The 25,618-nt window shown below is 40.9% G+C and overlaps 1 protein-coding gene across 1 annotated transcript in view; it reads right to left on the minus strand.

The window, feature by feature from the left end:
• Nucleotides 1-25,618, minus strand: part of TUB (TUB bipartite transcription factor) — a 1,920,898-nt gene that overhangs the window by 1,098,557 nt on the left and 796,723 nt on the right. The window lies entirely within an intron of this gene.

Genomic DNA, 25,618 nt, shown 5'->3' on the forward strand with positions numbered 1-25,618 from the left:
GCAGCACAACACCATATCCCTGAGAGAATCTTGTTAGTCACAACTTGATGACTACTTGGTCAATGATTAGAAGCAATTATGTTTAATGTCATTTGATAGACACTTGGGAATTTATTTTGACGCAGTGTTTAACACATTCTGTATTTTACTAAAAGCGAGAAATGATTTGAAGTACGTTTGATGGTATCCATAGCTGACTACAGCATGATATATTGCTTCTGTACATTTAACCCTTAGACGGGACAACAGTGTGCCATAATACCATGATTTCCTCCAATCCAAGACCATGCTCACCACTTGTGATCCACTTAAAAGGTGTGCAATGCTACTATGATCCCTCTTCTAGATGACCACATGACTTTAGATGATGGACACCCTGCCCTCATACAAGCGTTTTTTTGGTTTCCTTTTTTATACCATTTCACTACATATTGAAGGTCAAGGACCCTAACATCTCTGAAAGTCCAAAATCAGTCCTATTGGACTAACAAACAATGCTGTCCTGTAATCCAGGTGAATGTCCACACAAATCATGCAAGGTAGACCTCTTGATCAATGAATGTATGCATAAGTTGAAATACGCCTGTATAACTCATAATACTGATAACGCTATGTTCTACTTGAATCATGGGTTCTTCCTGAAATGTTTGGATACACGCATACTTTTGCTCCTGATGAAGGCTGCTATAGCCGACTGTGTTGACCGTTTGTCTTCATTTATTTTCATTTTTAATTACTCAAAGAATGATGAAATATAAATTTGAAATATCTACACAATGACTTGTGGATTTTTAAAAACACTGTTATTTGGCCATGTTTGAACTACTAATCATATGTTACAACATTTGACTGATAACAGCATACTGGTGTGCAGGGGGCGCAAGGGTTTCCTTAAATAGGACCTTCTTCTTCTTTACACCTTTAAAACCCAGCAATCTGTTGTGAACTATTCCCTGGAAAACTAAATCCCAATATGAAACAAGTGGTTGTGGTCTTGTGTGTAATCATCTGCACTGGAAATATGACAACCTGAATAAAATCATGGTAGCCAAATACTTGAGCAAGCTTTCCAACCTAAAAGAAAACCAAGTGGTTGTGTCCACCCTCTGAAAGAAAGTTATGCTCTTCATCCACATGTGTCCTTTACTTGTGCCCTGAAAAGCAGCCACAACCAGGGGACAATAAGTGCAAATGTGTCCAGGATTGCAAACTCTCTTGCCACATCATGGGCAAATACTCATGACTTACTTGCCCTCATAATTTCCCCTCCTTACCCCCATGTCTGGCTTTCAACAATACTCTTCTTTATAAAGTTAACTTGAAAAGTACACATACCATAGTGTCACTAAAATATATAAATCCTTATAGAACTATGTTAGGCAAAAAGTGTACAATTGTGGCATTATTCCCCCCATCTTGACTGTGAGACAAAAAATACCAGAATACAATTCAGCTAAAGGCAAAAATGATTCTCTGAGTGCAAAACTTTCAAGAACTGACAGTATCACGGTTCAAAAAAAATAATAATGTGGATGAGGTGTGTTATGAGATATTTAAAACTTTGAGAACTCACAATGTTTTTAGGCAATGCGCGATGTGAGATTGAATTATTTGCAATGGAGCACGCACTTTGGTTAAGCAGCGTTTTCCAAATGGTACACCCCTTTTCGGCACCATCATTTTGGCTCATGAGGTTATGTTATGTTATGTTATTTTGCATTTATATAGCGCCTTATATACCATTGGTATGGTCTGAAGGCGCTGGTAGGTTGAACGCCCTTGGGAACCGAAGTTCTGGTCAGTAGAGAGAGTAGAGAGTCCAAAGGTGCGTGTGTGCACTAGGTATGTGTGCAGCTGGTGCAGAATTCATGTATTGGCTGCTTCATAGCGGTAGGTTTGGTGGGTGAGGTCAGGAGTATGTGTTCGTTTTGGCAGGATTTATCCAGACCGAGTGTGGCTGCGTTAGGCCTGAGGAGAACGCCTGGCTGGGGGTGTGTAACCAGCAGTGTTTACATAGAGTGATGGGGAGTGAGCGGGAGAAGTTGATATGAGAACAGTTATACCGAATGATGTCATAGTATCACTGTGTTCTAGTTGAGTGGTGGTGTAAGGAAGAGAGTAAGCGTGGGGTGTGATATGATGGGATGTGTGCTCTTTCAAATGTTCCCTGCATTCCAAGGCATATTTTGTTCGTCAGCAATTCTATGCGATCAAGTTCGTTCTATGCACTTCTATTTGTTTCAGGCGTTCGAGATCAGGCGTTTCACTCATCCGCTCTGTACACTCATACGCTCTGTACACGACATCCACTCTGTACACATATCCGCTCTGAACGCTCATTCAATCTACACACTCATCCAATCTACACACTCATCAAATCAGCACACTCATCTAATCAACACGCTCATCCAATCAACACTCTCATCCAATCAACAAGCTCATCTAATCAACACGCTCATCCAATCAACACGCTCATCCAATCAACTCGCTCATCCAATCTACACGCTCATCCAATCAACACGCTCATCCAATCAACACGCTCATCCAATCTACATGCTCATCCACTCTACATGCTCATCCAATCTGCACGCTCATCCAATCTGCACGCTCATGCAATCTACATGCTCATCCAATCTACACACTCATCCAATCTACGCGGACATCCAATATACGCGCACATCCAATCTACGCGCTCATCCAATCTATGTGCTCGTCTAATCTACATGCTCGTCCAATCCATACGCTCGTCCTATCTATACGTTTGTCCAATCTACTTGATGATTTGATGATTTTTGATGATGATTTGGCACGGGCATTCCGCCACGGCGAGAAAGGTATTCCGGTGTCACTATTTGGCACAAGGGATGTTTGGACATTGCAGCCACATCTAAATGTCTTCATGCTAAATAGAATCACAGGACTGCACTGCAACAATCCTCACCACCTCCCACTTGTGTTGCTTTTCTTAATAACATTAAAAAAACATACAGCCTTGCACCCTGGTCTGGCAGAGTTTGAGGCCCAGCATTTGTCCAATAAGCCACAATGGCTTGGTGCTTCATAGTGCATACATTTCATACTTAGCCTATAATTTAATATGTTCAATGATAAATAGCTAGGTATGAAACTTGTGAAAAACCAAACAATAACATTATTGTAGCATAATGGTTAAGTGCTGTGTCTCGAACTCCTGATGGCAAGGGTTCCCTGATAGAAGTGCTCAGCACAAATGTGTCTTTTTTTAATAACTTTTTTTGGTTTTATAAAAATTCGGATGCTGTGTATAATGAGATATTTAAAACTAAGAAAACACACAGCATTCAGGATCGTGGACTGTCTGCCATCCATGCAGCAACCCGGACTGACCTGCTTAGTTTCAAAGCAAGAAAGTATCCAGCCTCCTTAGGCTATCTTTCTCTAAGTGCTCTTCTAAGGCAAGGACTATATATTAGGCAACATGGCCTTAGTGGGCTGACCCTTTTCTCACTTTGAAGCTACGCAGGGTTCGCCGCAGTTACTGGTGGGATGTGAATCCCCCTGATGCAGTAAAAATTCCTGTTTTTAAAATGATTTATTATTGACTTGGGGACTACAAATACCAGAATGCAATTCAGCAAATCGAAGAACATTGTCTCTGAGTGCAAAACCTTGAAGGACTGACAGAAGCACAGTGAGTAAAAAAAGCAAATTATTCAGATGCTCATTCAGTCTCCCATCCAGACAGTAACCTGGACTGACAATGCTTAGCTTCAAAGCAAGAAAAGGGCCAGCCCACTCCTCTAAGCGGTTGTGTAAGTTTAGCTAATTTATCAGGCAACATGGTCTGAGGAGGCTGGCCCCTTCCTCACTTTGTAGCTAAACAGAATAAGTCCTGGTTTCTGCATGAATAAGAAACCTGTATGGCAATTGAGTCACTGGCCATGGCTGTTGATTTTTCACTCTCAAAGTCACTGTAAGATCTTTAAAAAAAAGTGTTTTTAAAAATGTAACCACGGGTACCGAACTACACATACCAGCGGCTATCTGTAGTCCTTATAACCTCGGATATAGCTGCAAATATAGGCAAAAGAGCTTTGAAAATAAATGTGTCTCTGCCCACCCCCAGGCCATCACCAAGCGCCCCCCTCATCGGTTCCAGCTCCCAAGTCTCCAGACGGCCACCTCTCCCTTTCACCCCAGAGCACACGCTGCTTGTGTGAAGCGGTATACAGTCTTTATAATGCACATTTTATGTAGAAGGAATATATGACAAAAATTATATAACAAAAAACAGAACAAAAATGTATGTGGGTGGAGTGGTAAAGGGTTAAATATTGTGAGAAAATGGTTGGGGTGGGTTTTTATGGGTGAACAAAACAAAATTTGTTATGTTTTGTCAATATAATATGTTCATTATATGTGCATTCATTGTAAAAATTGTTCATTGTAAAGACATGTAACTGTGTGACCAGGTTTGCTTTCAGATGTCGGCTATTCACGTCTATAGGCGAGGCTACAGAAAGCTTCATGTTGCAAACTCAGTCTCTGGACCCCCTCCAACTCCCACATTTGTATACAAATGTATATTTTTGTTGATATAAAATGAATATAAAATGTTCCAACAAAATGTTGATGTAAAAAATCTGATATCAATTTTGATAAACAAATGTAAATCAGTGTTATATGTTGAGTACAGATGAGCTTTGATACAGAGTGTAAATAATGAAAAGCAGATCACTTTATAAGTAAAGTGTACTTACCAGAGCCTGTACAAAAGTTCAAGCTACTGGCTTTGACAATGTGTGTTTCTTTTAAAATAATGAAAAACAGTTCACGTTATAAGTAAAATGTGTTTTCCAGAGCTTGTACAAATGAGAAAATAATGTTTTTATTTAATCTACATTCAGGGTTTATTTTGTGCAAAGAGTTTGGGCCTGATTTGGAGTCACCCGGTCTGGAAATAACAGTGACAGTAAATCCGCTGCCACCGTTGTTTTCGGACCGGGTGATCTCGAGTTCTGCAGGCGGGAGGTGTCATTCCCGCCAGGTCTTAACTTGCAGGTTTAACAGCACCTGCCTGCAGGCGGACGTGGAAGCACTGGCACCATCACAAGATGCTGGCAGTGTTTCCACTTCTCCATTCCCATTGAGTCCTATGGGATTCAATCGGAATGGAGATTTACCAAATTCCGCCTCCGGAATTCCCGGGTCAACACACACACACACACACACACACACAGGGAGGTTCTGCCAACACCTCTGTGTTATCTTGGCTGACATGCAAAACCACAGAACATTCAAAGCAAACTGCACATTTCAAAACATGTCATTAAAAGCATACTGTTTAGTTTAATGCAACTGTTTGGTTTAAAAATGCACAGCCTAGTGCCTTTGAGCATCACCTCACCCCCCGGCCAGTCCCAAATAGGGCCTGAATATCAATAAATACATAAAAAATAAGCCTTATGAATGCTTTGATAAAGTCACATAAATTCTAAATTTTTAGAAAAATACAAAAACAATACATTAAAGCATATGTCTTAACATGCCCCCAAGCTCACATTGTTGATGTTGCTGAAATAAACTCCAAATAAACAGCAGGCCCAGTTTCCAATTAAAAGGTTTTGCAGGGGGGCCTCCCAGTGTCCACAGTCGCGCAATCAAATCCGGCTGAAAAGCAAAGTCCCCCACAGAGTTGTAATCACTTTTTCCAATTCAATTAGTGTCACTGCAGGGGATCATCAGACCAGCACTCTGGCAGTGGGGTTGACAGTTGCCCTGCTGCAGTCAGAACCCCCTTTTAAGGGGTGAAAACACAACCCCTCCCTGAGCGGTTTTCTTATCAACACATATAGATTTCCTGAACTCATGTATTTTGTGCTTACTTGGGAAATGGGGTTTGTAATAATAGAATTATAGCTGTTTCATGTGTCAAGAAGCACTTTTATTGTCAACACACCAGGGCTTCCTGAACCCATGTGTGTGGGGTTTTGTAACAATCACATGTTTGCTGTTTCCTTGGTCCAGAGTCACTTTTCTTATCAACAAAACACAGCATTCTATTTCCTACATACTCAGAAAATTAAGCTCAGCCTGCAGATGTTTCCTGTGGCAGCCTTTTGTCATAAGTTAAAAATAGCCTTGGTGCCCACAGTTGGGTTTAGTTGATAAACAAATGTCCTTGTGTATTTCCCTGGGTGTGCTTACACAGCTGTAGCAGTATTTTGTCGAGCTAAATATAAAAACTGTGCTTCCTGCTGCCCACATAAGCCTTGGTGGGAGTCATCAAAATTGCTTGGTGGGCTTTTTATTGTGTATTAATCATCTGTGGCTGAGCAGTACAAAGCCCCCATCCCACAGCAGTTTCCCTGGCACACCCTGTTTGCTGGGACACAGAGCTGCTGAGGGACACATGCAGGCTGCACATGAGATGCTGTAGATTCAATAAGAGCAATCCTTTGACTTTTGTACAGGCACTGGGAAACACGGTTTACTTATAAAGTGTACTGTTTTTCATTTTTTTAAAGAAACATGCCTTGTCAAAGCCAGTAGCTTAATCTTTTGTACAGGCTCTGGTAAGTACATATTACTTATAAAGTGAATGTTTTTCATTATTTACACTCTGAATTAAAGCTCTTCTATTCTCAACATATAACATTGACATACATTTTTACATCAAAATTAATACCACACATTTTGGGTGAAATGTATATAAACATTTTATATACATTTTATATTAAAATGTGTATTTTTATTGAAATTCTTATATTAAAACTTATGGTTTTTAATATTCATTTTTATATATTTCTATTTTTAAAACAGTGTTTTATATTAATTGTTATATACATTTTTATATCAAAAATATCACTTTTTATATTAATTGTCATATGCATTTTTATATTAAAAAGATATCAACATTTTTGATATCATTTCCCACTCCCTATCACAATGGAGTAGAGCCCTTCTGTGACATCATCACTGATTCAATCTGCAAAACCCTAGATTCACAGTCCCTGTCTTCAGAGCTCATTTTGTTCTCAGTGCTCGACCAAGCAACATCGTCAACCGCTGCTCCCATCTTTATATATATGTTAAATAAAATGTATATTCACTTATATCAAAGGATATAGAATGTATACGCACTTTATATCAAATATACATTTGATATAAAATCCATATCAAATATTTTTTATATCATTTCTATATCAAATTTATTTTAAGTTCATATCAAAGCATATCTAAAAGGGGAGGCACTAAGACCGGAAACAGAGGCCCTGCCCATCTGTCAAAATGTTGATGGAGACACAAGAGGGCCCCTTCTACTACTCACTTATACACATGCATACACCATTGCCTTAATGCCCCTGCAAGCTACAGGAGTCAACACCTTCTTAAATGATTCAATGAATTTAGACAAACCCCTACACTGTTGCCTCTAAGACCCAAATGCAAATAGAAAACACAAATCCTGTGTTTAGCATATTTGTCCATCACAAAGGGGTCAAACACTGCGACACGGCTGAGGAGCGAGAAGGAACACTGGTCCTTTCTGCAGGGTGAGATATAAACAGAAGAATTGGGAGGATTCTGAAAACACTGTGCACATCCTTACGTATACTGCATCTAAATGAGGCTGTCCACTTCAGGGAGCAATATTGGGAGTAGATTAAATGTAGACTGGAGATAATATAAGAATGTGATGTAAGAGAAACTGCAGAAAAAAGACGTACAGTGAATAAAGACAGTGTCAGAGGCAGGAACCTGTCAAAGGAGGAGTGTGCATAACCCTAGTTATTAATTTAATCTCAAACCTGAGTGACATTTTGGGTGTCCAGTTTGCACACATAATATGAGGGAGAGCAGGAAACGATTAGGATAGCAGAGGAAAATAGAATGAGACAAACATCAAAACAAAATTCAGACACATACAAATAGGAAACAGTCGTTGATGTAGCAGAGGCCCCAGTGGTGAGTGTCCCACTGATGCTGCTGGTCAGTTACACCGCTGGCAGCTGTGGGGCCCTTGCAACACCAGTAGCACATGGAGTGGCAGTCAATGCAACCAAACAAATAAAGTGAAGTACAGCCTAGGGATGGCAGGGCACGTGGGAAGTCTCCGGGTAAACAAAGATGGATATAAAAACATCACAAGAATTTTGGACATTCTGTGCTAGGCATGGAAGCAAAAGTACAGAAAATGGTCAAGAATAATAGTATGTAAACTGGAAAGTATTGAGTATCATGTTCCTGCTCTGAAATACTGCATTTCGAGTTTCTCCTTTCTATGATGTATCTTTTCATATTGCTGATTACCTTGAAATGACCAAACCTAATTCATGATTGCCTAAATTCACTAGGTCTCTTTAAGAATACCTAAAATGGGCATCCATATGCCTACTTTTTTAAATAATATATATAGTAGCTTGTTTTGGTGCCTAAATTGTTGCATAAATTCGACTTGTGTCATGGTTTATGGAGAGATCTTTCTTGTGTGTGATATGGCACAGTGCTTTTATTGCGACTGTTCCTCACTTTATTTTCTCCTCGATGTCTTATGATCCACAAGGTCTCACTCAGGGATAAATACCAGTATTGATTAATAGGCTGCAGACATTAGTTATGATACATCACAGTTTTGTTTAATGGGTGCCATCTCCTAGGCTGGTACAGGTTGAATGTTCAAAAAGCTAATTAAGCATGACCCGTTCTATGCTGCTGCAGAGAAATAGTTGCTAATATTGATCTGCAACAGTGTGATGTGGGATAAGTGTGCAGCATCGACCAGTTCCGCGTGTGATGTACATTCGTATTGTCCTTAGTTCCTGCAACAGCGATATACACAAACCTGTCCACTAGGGAGCAGTTAAAATATGTCCAAACATCAATGCAATGTGAGCTCAAGCTCAAAGGCGGTCAATGGCGCTTCAAGTATTACATTTTGAATCTAGAATAAAGTCAAGGATAGAACTCAAAAGAGGACACATTGTTCTGCATGTTTTCAGTGAAGCTTGGAATCAAAAGAATACACTAGAAACCGAAGTAGTGCATTTGATTGGTGAGGGCAGTATCACATGCTCACTCATGTCAAAAGCTGCAGAGAGATCAAACAGCATGAACAGGAAGGCGTTCCTACCATCCAACGTGTAACTGGGCACCACTCAGTACTATGTCCCGGCATAAAAGCATCATCATAGGAATGGGAAGGGAGGTGCCGCTACGGGTGGCAATCTCAATATTTCTCAAGGCATTCACCATGGAACGAGAGTCCTGCAATCAGTCAAAAATTCACAAGCTCAAAGGGATACAAAGAGGCCTTTTTATTTAGAAGTGTAATGCCCTACTCTTGATAGAGGAAAGGGAAGCTACCATTTTTTATTTAAAGGTCATAAGAGGTACAACAATGAAGAAACAGGCGAGGGTATGCCTTTCAAGAGGACAGCAGGAATATGGTTACCTTATTAGTAACAAGGGGAATATCCAGCCAAAGAGCAATGACTTAATATGGTTTATGGAGCATTACAGAGCAGAGTATTTCAGGTTTTAAGACATAAAAATAATTGATTTCCTTGGCTTTGGAGAAAGGGGGGTTTCCACGGGGAAGGGCCTTTAAACCGTGTTATATTGTGGCAAAAGGGTTCTTTGAAATTATTTACAGCAGTGCACATCCGGAGTTGACATTAGCAAAATGTAGAATATCCACTTTGCATACACGTGGTGGCCAGATGTCACAGTAGCCTTAGGGTCCTGGCCAGAATGTAGATATCAGTGTGCTCCAAGCTTCCAGAGCAGGAGGCATTTGTCTCAAGGAACCTCAGGAAGTTATACGGTATGGGACGCGATTGGACCCATCTTGTCTTGAGAGTGACTACCTCATCACCATTTTTCAAAGCTGTATTATGAAATATAGAGGCACGCTTCTCAGGGTTAGAGAGGTGCAAACTAGAAGAAAAAGTATGGCGGCTTGTAATTAAAATTAAACATTTCTTGGCAAAATGTTAAAAGGAACGTTTGTTTAACAGTGATATGGCTGGTACTGCGGTAGTTTGAGGGTCCAATTTAAAGCATTTAAACAAATAATGGTCAAACCAATTACAGGAGAGCTACTATGGAGCAGTGATTTGGTAGCAAACATTGGATAGCATGGCAATGTGTAGGCCAATAGGTAGCTGCTGCAGGCAAAAGGGAAGGTAAACCATATAGAAATCCCAGAATGCAACCTTCACTGAGTGTCTAGTGAAGTAGTGACAGAAGATCAGATACATGATGCACTAGCTCGAAATCACACCGAGGAGAGTGATGCACCAGATGGAATTGGATAGTGAATTCTGCTGAGGCAGTGAGTGAGATTGATAACATCTACAAAATGCCAACAGGAAAGGTGAGATTGTAAAACGGGGTCTGGGTTCGTTTATGGATTATATCTCACCCATGAACTGTATGGAAGGTGTCATCAAGTGTTTGAATAAAAGAGCCAGTGGTGTTGGGAGAGTCAAGCATGGATTGAGAGGAGGGCTATGCAAAAAGTATCAAATCACTTTCTGGATCAGATGTAGATAATGAACGAAAGGGGCCTTTGAAATAGTAGAATGATCATTTAAAATAAAAGTAAGCAAGGTATTTACAAAGTTTCACGGGTAGATAGAGCAACTAAAGGAATCTTAAAAATCTTAAAAATCTAGCGACTAACGATTAAACTTGCTGATAATACATTTTCAAACAGGACTTAAATCTGTAAATACATGGCACAATGAAATGCAATGCAAATCCCCGATAGGGACATTACAGAGAAGACGATGCCCTTGATTTTACCACCAAGACGAACCAGCCTGTGGGACTTACAGAAAAGGTGAATGTGATCATGTGACAGGCTCACGCAATCCTCAAGTGGGCCAATCGATGGCCATCTGAAAGTCTGTGATGGAGGTTCACCATCAGACATCCCTCAGACACTAATAACTCCCACCCTCCAAGCAATAAGTAATGAGAAAGGGGTGCAATATTACCCCAAGATAAACTCTTACATGCACACATTGATGTTTGCCAAAAGTGCGGCAGCCCAAACAATGCCAATGAACAAGGCACAATATCCTGTTCTATGGGATGGTGCCCACTCAGGAATAACTACACTCACATTTTAGCATTTAGAGTAGGTGCTGATGAGAATTAAAATTGCATGCTGACTATGAAAGATATGCAAATGCCTTATTTGGTGACTACTGAGCAAGAGGTCAACGCGCTTCCCTCTCCCAACCCAGCCCATCCACGCACCCACTCCTATTACCTGTAATTGAATATCTCAAAACAACCGTTTACATTTGTGCTGTGAATCCCTGTCCCTGCTATTTAAAGTCCCAAAAGATGAACCAAATGAAGGGAGAAAAGCAATTGAAATATTGTTGGGTGCCATCGCAGCAGTTTCTCTGAGCTAATAGTCCACATTCAATTTTTGACTTTTCAGTTAACTAAAATTGCCTCTGGACAAGCACTTTGTTGAGGTCTGGGAGCAATGAATTCCTTCGTGTTTCTACGCATTCTCTTCCAACCCACCCACATCATTTCCAATTTCATGGCTCCTACATTTTTATTGCGGTTTCGTTAACTGCGGGAGATGACTAAAGTCCAACCTCGAATTTGCAAAATATACAAATCCCTCCAGCTAATTGACTGGCACCTTCTCAAGATCCCCATCTCATTATTTAATAAATATGTGTTGCAGATTGAGAAGCATCTCAGGATGGGTAACACGTGTAATCACCCCTGTGAAATAACATATCTCTTCTCTCCCTTAGCATCCTATCCCATCACGTTTCCATTGATGGGTACCTCGGGGAATTAGTGCATGTTTTATATCCGACTGTGGGTTACATATGTATTGCAGCTTATTTTTAATAAAATGCACAATATAAAGTACTCTGGAACACTAATGCCAAGAGTAATGTCCAAATGTCACTAGGCCTAGTAGGACCACGATTGTATATTTACTCTCTTTTTTACTATTTGCTGCCCTTGTTCCCTTCCCACTTTGTGTTGTGGCACCTGGAATTTTATTGAATAGGCGCCTAACAAATGCTCAATAAATAAAATAAATAATATTCCATCATGGTGCTGGTTGTATAACCCTAGTACATAGTGGTAGGCCACTTACCTAAAGGCAAAAAAGAAAGACAGAAATGAGCATGTATGTCAAAGGCAGAGGGATCAATGCAAGGCCCTAGGCAGCCAGATTGCCTGCAGATTATGATTTACATGTGTCAAACAAATAGGTTGTAGTAAGGCCTAAAGGTCTAAGAGGAGATGCCCTAGCACAGGAGTATGCAACCATTGGCTGGCCAGATGGTTTTCAGTACAACAGCCATCAGCCCTAGCCATCATTGCCAATGCAGAGGGATTATGAGAGGCATAGTCAAAAGTGTATGAGAGCTGCAGGGTGCATAACCCGGCTCTGACAAAACAGGGAAGCATCTCAATGTAATAGTGCAAAAGTTCAAGGAAAACACAAACAAGTAAGAGAGCAATTCAAACCCTAGTCTAATGCAGAACCGTGGTCCTGAGCCATGTGCCCTAGTCTACAACAGTGAATATTAGTGCTGCATCATAACAACTGGTTCACAAACATTTCTTATGGCCTTTGAGTGGTGTCAAGATTGCAGCCCCCTCAACCTCCCCCCCAGAACCAGAACTTCATCTCAGGCAAAATCTGGCCCTTCGGGGCTATGTAACTATTGTCAATTGGCAGTTGATTTCTTCCCTGTATGCACTTGGTGGATTTTCAGGCTACATTCATTGGTGTCACAACCAGAGCCAAGGGTGATATGCCAGTTCAAGAGTCCACCATTGACTCTGGGATCTAGGGAGCTCACCACAGACTCGGGTTGCTCCGAAGCCCAGCACAGGATCAGGTTTCTCTGGAGCCCACATTAGGCACATGTTACGTGCCCTTGTCAGGCACTATTTTGGGCTTCAGCTTGCCCTGGCAGGAATGCAGAAGCAGTGTAAGATCCCTGGATCAAATGGGAGAAATGGTTGTTGATTTCACATGGTAATATAGTGGCTAACACAAATTCTCACAACGGTTGCCAATGCAAAGTTAGCGGGTAAGGGCATGTTCTTCTTGACTGGCCTCCATAACAAGCTGTGCATCAGTACTCATGAAAATGAATTGTTTATATATGGGCATTTCAGATATTTCTGTCTATAGAAACAATTTACACTTAGCATTACTTCAGAATGTCTCCTTGTCTGTCTCAAGACACCGGGACAAGATCTCAGAAAATCCTATGTGAAGACCTCCGGACCAGTACTCCTCCTCCAAATCAAAGACCCTGCCACAAATGGCAAAGCCCTAAAGTGGAGTTGGTGAATGCCAACAACGGTTGTTACCAACATGTAACTTTGCTACTAAAGACTCATGACCTGGTCTGGCAAATGTTCTCTCCTTAAGCCTAAGATGTGCTTGAGTACCACAGAGTTGCCAAAAACTGCTTCACATCGCTGACGCAGAATTACAAATCTCAACTCAATCCCGACTTCAGAATCACTTACATAATCAAACTTTCTTAAAATGTATTCATCATGAAGTCCACGTTATAGAAATATATACAAAAGTGAATGCAATTAGGGTAATCCTAGTGTTCCTTTAATTTCATCACAACTCCGTAAACACATTTAATATCTGTTGACAAATGGCCTTTCAATATTTTGACCTTACTTAGTGTATACTCAGTGGATATTATACATATTACGATAAGCAGCTTCTATACTGTACCCATCACCACAACAACAGTCTAATGGTCCTCGGCGTGCCTGCAAAGAAGGCATATTGTGCTCTGCCAGGTGTAAGGAAATCTGGGTCTGTGGGGCAAAGGTAAAAGGTGTCATAGGGGCACAAGGGGGATGGACACAAGCAAACAACACACTAACAGGTGCAAGGAAACATAGGAGCTGATAGAGGAGAGTGTGATGATTGCAAATGTAGGAGTACATCTGTAGTCATTCACAGTGCAACAAAATGGAATATTGCTCAAAAAAGGAATACAATAGAATGTATCATAACTACAATGGCTTTTTGATGGACCCACTAAGCGTTTTGGCATTTCCTTCAAAGAGTGGAGAATGAATTGGCAGGTGAGACTGTGTCTCCTGCAAATCCCCAGGAAAGTTCTGGAACTCCCAAGCCAACTGCCAGAAGAGATAGAGCCAAGAAGTTGTTGTGTAAAAAGGTGAATGCCAGGTCAATGGGTAGAAAAGGTAATATAGGAAACAAAAGGTGAAATTATCCATTAAAGAGCCATACATACATAGCATCTTCTTGATTTCGAGTTCATCATCTTTTTCTGTTGACGGTACACACTTGCACAAGATATTGAACCCAAAAGCAATGCTCCATAATGCACTCTCACTATGTCCACAGGACCTAAAGTGGCCACTCGTCAACATTCTTCAACCAAATGGAAACTACGGACAGGGACACCGCACCACAAAGTCTCCACTTCATCCAAATTGAAATTGCCATTAAGGCCTCTGTTCACGGCATACTGGAGCAGATCGAGCACAAAGCGATCACCCACTGTAAAAGTTTGTGTTTTGCCATCTCTGCCCACCTCACTACACATAGGAATGAAAGAAAGTATGGCCACCTTTTCCTGTGACACACACTCTAACTACCTCATTGGAGAATTCCAACAATCACATTTCCATTGGCCAGCATGTTCAAAAGCACAGAATATAGCATGTGCGCCTCGCAAAATACCGTTAGAGCTGCACCCGAACAATTCATATACAGTCCTTCTTCTCTTTCCACTAATCTCTTCCCACCATGCCCTTATCTGCATCCCTTTCATCAGCGCTCCTTCACACACTTGTATGTAGGCGCAGTACAAACAGCAGAAAGTATCATAGCACAACATATGATATGATGCACGCACTGCATGCATAACAACATCATTGCTGCCACGTAGGTTATACACTTCACAATATGGTCTTCCCATTGTAATGCATGAACTACAAATGTCGGAAAAGTGATCCCACAAAAGCAGCAGGGAATGTATAGTAGCTACGTGATGCAAAAGCGTGTAGTCCATGCATACAAACATGATGCATGCCCCTTACCTTGCACACGTTCACCATAGCCTCCTACATTTATCTGTACAACCAAACCATCTCTCACACTGTTTGTGTACACACCACAACCAGTAAGCACATTGCCCAATTGCTTTGCCTCCTCAGTGCCAATGCTATAGCTGCCATCCTAAAAACAACCAGATGTGCCACGTCAAATCCTCACAGTACCATGCATTGCGCATCATTACCGTGGGGAGGGGGGTTGAGAAGGTGTTAGGGGAAGTGGGGGGATGAAATAAAGGGGTGGGGATTGTGTGTTTAGGATGGTGTGTAAAAACAATTATATATTTTTTTTTCCTTTTTGTCGTGTTTTCATTATGTACGTGCATTCATACATTTATTTTTCTTCTTTTTCTGTCATTTGCTCAGTTTCTGTTTGCTTTTCCTCCTGACAATTTTTCCCACTGAAGACAAACTGTTATATAACTTTTCTACAGGATTCTCTGCAAAGCTTCGTGCACAATGGCAAACACAACAGCATTGTCAATGGAAGTCAAAAAAATGCCATTTCCCTGGAAACATTTGAACTCTTGCTGGTTATTAATGCTCTTATAGTATGTGCAGAACATCCTAACACTGGACATTAAATTGCACATGCTTCTATTTATCCGACATCTCCCAACCTCTAGCTGTGTACAACTGACACTGGCATGCTCCCTTTTTCAGCTTGGTGTTGTCAATGAGAAAATCACCTTTGCTGCAGGAAATATCTGCATCACGGCTGTCATCAATGTCTTTAAATAAACAAGCAAAAATAAACACATTTGCCCCAAATGTAGTCCTACAAAATGCACAACCACCACATCCACAGTACCAACAGAGGCCACATATTTGCAAAGATGATCCATGCAGCCAAAACCCCACTCATAAACCTTGGCCCAAAATGCCTGCACTCCTTCCAACTGAAAATCAGTATCGAAGCCTCTTTCCACGGCATAACTGTGCAGATCGTGCACAAAGCTATCACCAACTATAAGCACTCGCCGTCTCTCCATGTCCGCCAACCTCTGTACATCTACCTTTCTGTAAATAAGTCACTGCCCCTTCATTTAAACCACACCCTCCAATCCTCATTCCATAATCCCCACAATTCCATTTGCTAGGCTCCATGCTCATAAAGCCATGATGTGGCATGTGCATTTTCCCAGCTACAGCTACGGCCACACCCCAGTAAAGCACACACAATACTTCTTCCCTTTGCAGTCGATTTCTCCAGCAGTCCCTTACTGGCGCCTATTAACAACTATCCAATTTTCAAAAACGCCTACACCAACCACATTCTGAAACTCTGAATTGCACACTACCATTTCTGTACAGAACTCCATGTGTCCCCTTTAACACTCTAAGAACACGTTCCCTTTGCTTCCAAAGCCCCTCCACTATATACTTTTCCTACACGGTGCCCTATTTCACAATGCACAACAATCTGCCAGTCCACCCAGCCAACCTTCGCCATGCACACAACACTCCACCCTTGTGCACACAACAACACTATGAATGCATACATACGACCATGTAGGTAGCTAACATAGTACACAAATGTGACATACATAGCATCACTTCAACCCAAATCCCTCACTCCATAAAGCTCCATAAATCACCCATTGATGAAAACAGGTCGCAATTACCACGAGCCACAAACATACCATAGCCTCAATCACCCCTACACCCCTACCCACTACCATGCACAAAGTAGTGTTTCACTCGCATCCTACCCACAACATTGTCACAACATTTCTGCACACATTATAGTAAAGAACCCAAATAAGCTGCACTTCAACCATACACTGTGCCATACTGCCAGTATGCACACACTGCACCAAGTGGGCACACTGCATGACTTTTCATTGCACCATCTCCAATCACACATCCAAAACTTTACCAAATTCTACCATCCACCTCGCCTGCGGAATCAAATATACACACCTGCCAGCTCATTTCTACTGCTCTGTCATCTGCAACGTACTGCACAACCATTCCTTACAGGTCATCACCGTCTACCAGATGCAAAGTCAACATTGCATTAGTGGCGTAGATTTCCCAAAGTTCAACGCTCTTCAATTCATGGCCTACAGCCTACCACCTTTGGCCATACACCCAATAGGCTACCCCTTCAACGCAGACACAGCAACTCCATAGTGACAGTATGCAAACTCAGCACCCATTGCCCACAATGCATCACTTTTCACAGCACCACCTCCGAGTACACATCAAAAAGTTTAGCATGTTGCAACAGTGTCCTCACCAGCAAAACCACACAATCAAGCATGGCAGCTCCCTTCTCCTGCTCTATCGAGTCTGAAATGTGCTCCACACCCATTCTTTACAGATCACAACCCTCTGCTTGCTGCAGACTCTAAAATGCCTTACTACCATCAGTGCATTGCCTACACCCTTCAGTCATGCACCCAACAGTCTACACCTTCAAGACTGTCACCGCTACGTAATACCATCATCCATTTCATCAACTTCACCTATCCACATACACAGCAGTATCACCAGCACTACTTCCCAACCTGCAGAGTCGGATTTCCACCAAACACACAAAACATGCTGTCTGAACCAATCCCCCGCTCCTGCTGCGAATTTGGCAAAAATCCATCCAGCCGTTCGGCCTGTAGCTGTGCGCAAACCTTTTCCATATTCACTCTATGGGAGAAAAAAAATGTTGGGATTCCCCCTATAACTTTGCCCCCCCCCCCCCACTAAACCTCACCAAACTTAAAGAACAAATTCAAAGCCACCCAAATACTTTTTTTGCAAAGTTTGGTGCGCAATCGTCCATGGGGAGGGAAGTTATAAGCCGCTGAAAAAGTGTTCTTCCTATGTGTTTAGCAACTTAACCATAACTACACAGCCGCTACTGCGGGCCATGTAATATACATTTGTTATCAATTGATATAACAGTAGACCCACTTCCTATAAAAATATACATTTGATATAAAATGTATATCAACTTTGATATCTTTTTTTATATGAAATGTAAATTAAGTTAATATCAAAGCATATCAAAAGGGGGCAGGACTGATACCAGACACAGGGGGCATGTCCCCTTGTCACATTTTGATGGAGACAAAAGGGGGATCCTTCTACTACTTACATGTCTTAAAAAACGATATGCGATTCTGGATAGTATAATGCTCTATTCATTGTTTAGTTTTGGTTGATCCCTTTTTATGTTCCTTTGTGACTCAGTTGCACATAGTTTTCCTTTCTCAGGTCACCCATTATGAAATTCTGGTGCCCAACACCCAATACAAAGCTGCACTAGAATTAATCTATTCTAGAGAGCATCGGTCTGAGCAGAAATAATGCTTTTTCACAACTATTCCTCTTGCTCTTCTTGGAAATTAAGTAGATTTGTCCGAAAATATGACATTCCTTTAACAAAGCTATTAGAATTGCAAATGCTCAATGGGTCTAATTTTATCTTTTTAAAACCGATAATAACCACTTTCTCAGTTATTCACATACATTAAATGCTATAAGGAGATTAACTGAATTAAATAATTTAACAACAGAAGAAATCTAATGTTGTATTACACCAGCCCTGTATCTCAGAGATTATAAAGAGGGACAATTTAAAGTTTGACACTTAATATTGCTGCTATTCATGTTTTAAATATTATGAAACAACACACATTGCCCACACTGCATTTGCATATACAATAGAAAATGTTGTTTCAAAAGGAGAGACATGCAGAGTACTTTAAGCATTCATATATTCAGGATCTTTGCAAAGCATATTAGACATAAAGGACCCCGTACTTTGTAGTGGAGACATTCCTAATCCACAAATTCAAATATTGTAAATTGTGGCACATTGCCTAACCCCAAACAGCAAGGCATACAATAAGCAGTGTTGCGGAGCAATTTGCTATGCAATTCTGTAGGTTTCCTAATTAAATTGGCACTTGTGTAGCAAAGCTAGCTATTTAAGTTACCCTGATCAATGAAAACACAGCTCACCCAGCATTCCTCTCTTGCCTTCAGATCTCCCTCCACCCTCAATTCTCTGTTGACTGCAAGTTCAAAGGGGCTAACGGAGAGAGAGTGCAGCAGTAATCATCCCCTTCACTCATGTGCCAAAAGGCCTGTGTGGGAGTGCTACACACATTTTTATTTTTTCAAATAATTGCAAGCCTGAAATAATCATGATGATACTATTATTAAGCTAACTGTATCCTGTCTGACAAAGACCAGTATGTGTTAGTTATTTATTTTTTAAAAGGCTTTCAATTTCTTTTCTAAAAATGTAATTGGTTACAAAATGCATAATTACAGTATTGCTACTGTAAAACACTACATCATCTCCATGCTTTACAGTTAAGTGTATCTAAATCTCAGTGTCAACTAGATTTCATTTTGGTGGGGAAGATGCATCATATGATGACTAGACACTTTTGAAAATGTACATGACCACACAGCCAAATGCTTTGAAGGCAAACCTAGTTCTGTGGCCTGCTGATTACATACCACTTGCAACTGCCGCTCAACACATGAGCTGATCCCATACTCCTTGACATTCTATCGTACCATATTGCTTTATACCCACCACCCTGAAAGTGAGATGGCTGCAAACTACAATATTCTCCCTAGTTTGCCCAGTTCCCTGCCTGCTACGCCATCCACACTGCTTAGTGTTTTACATAATGAATACACAAAGCTAACTTGATATTTAGCAATCAATAGTTTCATTCTGTCTGTACATTTACAGACCCATTGCAAAACTCCACACTGTAGTTGGCCCCCAGAGCTCACTTTGCACCATGAATATAATAGCATTATATATTTGCACCTGCAGTAGGGAGAGCTGGCCAAACTGTTTTCAGAGCCTTTATTAATATCTATTTATTTGTGTCCATTAATCCAGCTAACCTTTTTACAGACACTCATCTAGGGCTCGCAAAGTATTTTCGCCCACTTGCATAGTTGAGTAGATTTTTGCAGGGGATGTTGGAACATTTAAATAAACTTTACTTTGTTTGCAGTAAATGTCAAAAAAGTTTAACTGTGTGTGGCTGGCCTATGGGTGGCAGCAGTATGCCAAACTAGAGGGGTTTGTGGTGACATGCACCATTTTACAGAAAGAAAATTTACATTGGTTGTCATCCATTGCCATGTGTCTACTGCACGTCTCTTCCGTCGAGTGGGTAAACTAAGTTACTCAACCAGCAGGTCTAGTGGAATTTTAAAGAATTTGTAAGGCTTGACTTATCTCACTAATGTCTTACTTCCGCAGGAGCACAAAACAGCTGTATTGTTGCTCATTGTATATCTTGGTTGCAAGTATCTTCTGCTGGAAGAATTAAAAACATTAGCACACAATTGCTAATCACATGGGGTTGTTTGCTAATCAATACAAAATTAATAAGCAAACTCTGCTAATCAACTTTTGAAAACAAATGTATGCCTTGAATAGCCACTTGCATATATTTGTATTTTTTCATTCAGGCTTGAACAAACCTTCTCAGCCTGTTCTTTCCAATAATCCATTGCCAGGTATTCAGAATTTCATACCTATACATGCCTCTGTTTCAGGTTTTCCGAGAAAGAGAACTAGGCCACTCTTATAGTTGCAAAACTAAATCTGCAGTAGATGAAGAAAGGTAGCTTACTTTTAAGATGCCTTGCTGTTCCCCAATATTTGTTTTGTATGTAGTCTTCTTTGAATATTGAATCATGCTTAACATGTTGCCTTTCTGCCAGTTCAGAGTGTGTTTGGCCATTGTGTCAATTGGATGCTGTGTAGCAAGATATCCCAGCTGCTGGTCTTGAGATTATTGCTGATCAGCTAAGGCCCTCTTTACCTTGAGGAAGTGTTGCATGGAAGTGAGCGGTCAACATCGAACATGGTCAGGGGGACCCATTTGCATATTCATACGATCCTTCAAGGAAAATGTTTCCATTGAAAAGCTGATTACTCTATTCTTTAACAAATATCCAAGGGCAATGAACCAAAAGGTTTTCATTATGGAATCAAAGACTGCACATAGACACATTGGGCCTCATTACGACCCAGGCGTTAAGGGTTAATGCTGTTGTTAACCCTTAACGACTGATTCCAATTTTAACGGCTGCTTTTAGCCATGATGCTAATTACGCCCCTATGGGGCAAAAATGGGAATGGGGAAGGGAAAATGGGAAATGGGGATTTACCGCCCCACTCACCTTGGAATGGGGCGGTAAATCCGCCATCCACCATGGTGTAAACGTAGTTTACACCATGGTGGTAAAGTTGGCGTACTTACCGCCTGGGTCGTAATGACCCCCATAGTCCCCTCCCCAACTCCCCATTTTTAACCCTTAAAAATACACCCATTCAATGCATATTTTTACAATGGAAAAAATGTGATGGACTTACCTTCGATGGAAACTCTATCGATATAAAGTCCAGATACTGAAGACAAGAAATAAGGCACAGACGAAGAATCTTTTCATCAGATATAAAAAGCCTGGAGTAAAAGGAGCTGAAATCAGACGAGAAGCAAACAAAAAACTTGAGGTTGCAGGAAAATCTGCAGAGAAAATTCATAGATGCAAAAACAGAGGCCAGATGCAGATTTGGGGATCGGTGTTATCTGCTGAGCACGGGTGGTCATTGGTCGTTATCAACCAACCATTGACATTGTACAAAATGGATGCAAGCAACTATGGCCGAGACCTGCTAAGGTACCCACCTGGGTCGAAGACAGAGGCGGACCCATGCACATAGTCCTTTGGAAAATTCAAAGCTATGCTTCAGAAACAATGGCACAAGAAACGTTGGAGAGAATAATAACTGTGGTCGTATCTTTGATGTACCAGGAATGAACAATGGGACATCAGTAATCATGGATCATTATTGGGCTTCTGGAACCAAAGCATATATGAAGCTGCCCAAAGATTGGGGAGGACGATGCACACTGGTGAATGTTCATGTTCCTGCATTGGTAATTCCTAAAAGCGATTTGAATCTTGACAGTTTCCCAAAAGCAGATGCTCATCTGAGGAAGAAGAGATCTGTGGAGCTAATGAATCGAATGAAGAGGGAGAACTATTTCTCTGTCACATCAATAGAAGCCTTTGACTCCATCCCATATGAACATAGACTGTTCAGCCAGATGTTGTCAGTATTCACGTTGATCTTTATGCTGAGATTCCAGGTTGGAGCAAACACCAAATGGCTGCAGATTACCAGATGGGAATTGCTGCAAACGATCAATACCACTATAAAGGGATTCAATGCTATCAGAGAAGAGCTGAGAGCCAGAAGACTGATGACTCTTCAGAATACATATGCCTGGACATGATCACAGCTATGGATGGAGATGTTTGTGCAAAAATCTGAGAATCATGTTGCACATTCATACCTTCTCACAATGACGAGAATGGAACCTTGACAGAGGCCATAGAAATGCTAAAAAAGCTACATGTTCAGATGATAGACGATGTAGAACACATTGTGGATGACAGCTGGTTTGGATTGCTCTTATCTTGCATTCCACAATGGATGGCAGACATGTTCAAGTTCCTTGGAGCCCTGATCGTGTTAGTGTTGCTGGAATTCTGTGTGATCAAGATAATAATCACACAGTGTAAGAAGACAGCAAATAAAGCTATAGGGATGAAAATTATGATCAATGTTGATTCAGGATGGAAGGCCAGAGATCTAAGAAATGAAGAAATCAGAGACTTTGTGAAGGCCAGTATCCATGCACCTGAGGGAATGAAATTCCTGTATACAAAGGACCATAAGAAGTATGTGGGGAGATGGATTGAAGTTCAAGTGCACAGTGCATGGCCATGACTTTGATCAAGGATGAGCATGTGAAATCAGCTGGATGTTTGAAGGGAGTCATAAACATGTGTATCCCTGAGAAGCATTTCTTCAGACAAGGATGTCTAGATGTGAAGAATGATGGGAGAGTGGTTGATGAATCATCCAGTACTCCCACCTCAACCACCTCTCCCATACCGCCTATATGTTGGAGGCCACAGTGTGAGACATGTGCTGTACCAGTGAAAATACTGATACTTAGGAAAATCTGGGAGGCAAGGTTCCCATTGAGAAAACCATGTCTGCATACGAGACAGTATGATGGTCATTTGAATGAAATTCCGGAAGAAACAGGACAAATGAATGGCGAACATGAATGGTGACATCACACAAAGCAAGACTGACGTGCACAGAAGAGATGCAGAGACTAGTGAATGCAGGCAATTCTAAAAGGCATCAAGAAGGTATCGAAAGATAAGTGTCATTTTGAGATCAAATGAAGAAGCTTATGCACGTATACATGCAACGAAACACAAGCAGACAAAGTATTCCTGAGGCTAGCTTTACAGTGAATAGATTGCGGCATGCACCAACATGTACATATGTATATATTACAATCAGTAAAGAATGGATGTTTCCACTACATACAATAGCAGCACTGAGCAAACGAAGAAAGGCCTCTTTTCCAGTATGTCGCAGTTAAAAAACAAGTGAATTATAGGCGATTCTCAGAAAGGCAAGGCTGGATCAGCCAAGGCCATATCATGCTGGAGAGAGCTGACATTGGATACAAATCATGTGAAAAAATGAAGCTTCTGTTCAGGAGGCATGGACAAAAACAAGAAGACATAAGAGGTCTAATAGAAAATAGTATTTTAATACACTACAAAACTCGATTTTGTGGTATTCAGTCACGTGGGGACAAGAAGTTGGACGAGCATGATGGTCACACCTACACACAAAGGGAGAGCGTGCCTTCACTCCCCTGAATTCTCCAGAGCAAGGAACATTTCCAAGGCTGAGTTCAAAGTCCTAATTGACAGCAGACCACTGAGCTGATGATGGATGAATATGTTAATTGGTGGGAAGCCATGGTTAGAACAAGCTCATAAGCACCTGGATGCCCAGCCTGCATGCTGCCATACATAGGTGGGAAGGTAGTGACGGAGGTTAGAAGCCAACCAATGATAGGGGACCGCCCGATTAAGGGTCCTATAGTGTGTAGCCAATAAAACGTTGTGTTTTTAGTGATGTTCATAGTGACATGTTTAAAAGGGAGAGCTTAGTTGCCCCACCTGATGGTAAGAAGCGAATCACATTATTCCACTGCCCTAGAAGAGTATGGATTTTATACTTAGACGATCCTCTTAGACCCTATCACACTTGCCATTAGCTTTTGTAGTTTGCCACGTGGGATGACTTTAGTAGTACGTGGATTAACATCACCTATAATGATTTTTTGTTATAAAAACACGCTTTTTTTCAAGATGTATTGAGATTGTGATGAGAAACGTCTGTTGTACTCCCTGTTTTAGATAATTGATATTAAAACAGTTCTCCTTTTACCAACTACCTGGGTCATTTCGATTATTGATGTTTGAATAATGTCTGCATTGCCTATCCATCTCTAGAGTATTGCTACCTCATCTTAAAGGGCTGGGGAACCCCAAGTTCAATGCACATTTGCTTAGACCAATCCCCCAGATGTGATGGTTGTCAGCACCCTTCTTCGACCATTCAGGCGGAGGTGATGCCTTTATTGCTTGTGCTGTTTCACCATATGTTTCAATGTTAGGTAAATCCAAACTTTCCCTTCCATTGTATGCCTCCATTTAAGCAAAGAGAGGCTCTGATGTAGACAGTGCATAAATATGTCTAATACTATATTTCCTTTTTCTGGAAGCAGAACACCTACATAATGAGCAACTAGGCAGAAGGTTTACATGGTTAAACTGACTCAATTCAAACATATCTGTGGCTTACCTTAAGAAATGATTTTCCAAGCATTGATACAGTACCTGGGAAGCCTTGAAATATACTTACGTGTTCTTTATTTGACTATAAGAATGTCCTAGATTGTTTTCCTTAAACTACCAACTTTTGAATACTAATGTTTCGCTCATGGATTAGATCACTATGTCGTTAGCTCTCAGATAAAGTAAATAAAAAGTCCCCTGTCTCCATGGCCAATGATTGCTGGGAATACTCAATTCATTGGAGATAACTCATGCTTGTTAAATTTGGGAGTATAATCTGGGGGGATCGGGGTGGGGGTGGAGGGGACTCACACAAAATAATGTAGGTCTATATTAATTTTGGGTTTCAGACTACTTGGGCAAGTGATTTATGCAACCAGAAAGCAACTATAGTGAGTGTTGAAGCATGCCACACTGCTGAACAAACTGTTCTATGTGATTTTAATGAATACAAATATAAAGAATTAATTTTAAACTAAACAAAAACAAAGAATTTTTTTGTTGTGGGGGCGCAAGCCCCCGTTTCCCCATGTCTAAAAGCCCAACCCAAACCCCTCCCCACAGAATGTAATCCCCTACCCCAACCCCACATATATATTCTTTTTAATTCTGTATTTTTTTGTTGTTTTCGATTAGTTTGAAATTCATTCTTTATTTTGTATTCGTTACAATCACTGGATATTGAAAAAACATCAGACCACTGCCCAGGGATGCGTAGATTACAAGAGCTTGAAAAAAAAAGGAACCTTCAATGACTGTTAGGGATTTAAGGAAAAACCTTCCA

This window comes from Ambystoma mexicanum, chromosome 11 (genome assembly GCF_040938575.1).
Source record: "Ambystoma mexicanum isolate Mex_15411 chromosome 11, UKY_AmexF1_1, whole genome shotgun sequence".
Lineage (NCBI taxonomy): Eukaryota > Metazoa > Chordata > Amphibia > Caudata > Ambystomatidae > Ambystoma > Ambystoma mexicanum.